This window comes from Rousettus aegyptiacus, unplaced genomic scaffold (assembly GCF_014176215.1).
Source record: "Rousettus aegyptiacus isolate mRouAeg1 unplaced genomic scaffold, mRouAeg1.p scaffold_m13_p_16, whole genome shotgun sequence".
Taxonomy (NCBI): Eukaryota; Metazoa; Chordata; class Mammalia; order Chiroptera; family Pteropodidae; genus Rousettus; species Rousettus aegyptiacus.
Window position 1 is genome coordinate 31,556,794 of NW_023416291.1, and position 2,513 is coordinate 31,559,306.

Consider the following 2,513-nt stretch of genomic DNA (forward strand, 5'->3'; position numbering starts at 1 on the left):
ATATTGTAACCTGGCTGAAACTTTTCTTGCTAATTTTTGTTGATTTTCCACTTAGTTTACCATAAGTACTCCTAAGATTTGATGCCAAATGTTGAGCCTTCTCATGTTGTTTGCAGTTTTTCATATCTACTCTTTGCTATTATTGCTCCATTAAAACTTCAAGTTCATTAGAAAATGTTACCAGATTTATACTTTCTTGTACTATCTGCAGAAACCATTTCTAATTAAATAGTTGTTAATGACCTCTCTAGATTGTCTCTAATATCTGATCATTTCTATTTATTTCCATGACCTCATTTAATCTAGATCTTCACCTTATGCCCTAATTACTGTGAGATCCCTCCAGCCAGGCTCTGTGTCACTAGTCTCTTACATTAGCTAATATTCCATTCTTAAATACAATACAAAAAGATTGTTTTCACCATCCTTTAATCTACCAGGGGCCTATTCTCATATTGTTTTTATATAGAGCAGCATTTTCTGAATAATATTTCTTAGAATCCTAGGTCTACAGAATATTTGTAGATATAACTTAAAATTTCAATGGTCAAATGTATTTTGGAAATACTGGGTTAAATAATGTTAAAATGTTTATGATAGAATGAAACATTTAACATACTGAAATACATTATAAATCTTAGAAGAAATGATAGATAAAATTTCCCAAATCTCCACCCCCCACCCCCACGAAGCATATTGAGGACTAATATTGTATAGGACAAGCTTTAGGAAATGCTAATCAAGACAATGGTATCGAAACATTTCATTCTGGTCCCATTTTTCTCCCCTAACCCTACCCAACACTTTATTGACTTCCCTCTTGAGTTCCCTTTCCCAGCCAAGCCATTCTCACAATTGGATCTTTATCTGCCAGCTCTCGCTTTCTCTGCTGATGCTACTGCCCTAGAACAATAATCTTCTCCTGCACCAGTAATATAAATTTTATTGCTGAAGTAAGTTTTATAAAATTAGATTAGAGAGATATAATCTTTAAAATCCATAGCAAGCTTAAGTAGCTATTTACTGATGCTCACTGAGCCTGATCTGAAAGTCTTATTTTAAAACCATAATAATTTGATAAATACCATGGTTTTCTTTCTATAACTCACTTTTAATATTTGTGGGACCATTATTTATTCACTTATTCTAAAAAAAAATGCTAAAGTAGAATGCCGGTTCTTATTATATCTCATTTTGTATATATAAATTATAAATGGAGTTTATTGGTATGATAAATGTGAAATATTTCCCACAAAGACAGATTTAGAATCTATAATCTACATGATTGGAACTTTTAGTTGATCTAGCTTGATATTAGAAGACCTAATAGAATAAATTCTTAATAGTGTTCATTAATACTTTTCCGATATTTACCGTTTCTTTTAAGACCGAGATAACAAAAAAATTACCACTGGTATTGTTCATAAGTTTCCAAAAGAACAATTTTTGGATTATTTTAAAACTGACATTACATATCTGCTTTGAACACCAGAAGAAGAGAACATGTTATGAACATTTAAGACTTGATATCCTGTCTGCTGGAGGATAATATGACCCGTTCCCATATTTGCAGCAGAGCCGATGGGCAGAGTCAAAAGAAATGACTATAACTTTGCTAAGACTTGGTAAAAACTGCAAATACTTTTGGAAGAGATTTTGTTTGACCGGAAAATTTGTGGATCTAAATTACCAGTCATTGGCTTCTACCACAATAACTGCTGTTATTGCTTCAGAGCAATGTTTGGCTTTGAGCAGTCCTGAATAAGCTGACTATCACATGCTAAACTATAAAATAAAAGAATTAATAACTGACACAAACAGATCTGTAGATTACATTTGTTTCATAATATCTATCTAGATGTGAAGAGTTTTGGCTAAAATCAGTGATTTTGATATAATTGATATTAGACTAGCTTCGTGTCATTTATGTAAAGGTAATTTTTTCTTTTTATTCCCCTAAGGACTTAGGACATACGTATAAATTATCTAAAAGCTGTATCGTATTTTGTAGGTGCTTTTGCAGTGATTGCTCTGAATAAAACATTAAAATCTTGATATTTATTTTGAGTCCAGAGGCCTCCAAACACAGTAGTTCCTCCTCATGGCGTGAGGGCTGATGGTGGATTGGCAGATGTTACAGTGAACCTTTGATTGTTCTGAACTGTTTCCTCAATTAGATGAAAGAGTACAATGCTCAAATTCATAAGCAGGGAAACCTTCTGTATATTTCTTCTTTTATCTCCTCATAATGTTATCAGAATTAATGCGGCGTTTTGGTTGTATATTAATGTTATTCTGGGTGTCATGAGATATTATTGAATAAATAATTTACAGTCACACAAAAAATATTTTAGGGGAACAGTTTCCAGAAGCATAAATAAACAGGTGCATAGCTGTCATTTGTTAGCAAAGTGACTTTGGAAAAGTTATATGATGCCTTTGAATTTTTGTCTATAAATTATAATAAGAATAGTATTGATCCCACAAAGTTGTTAAAGAGATTATTTTTTTTT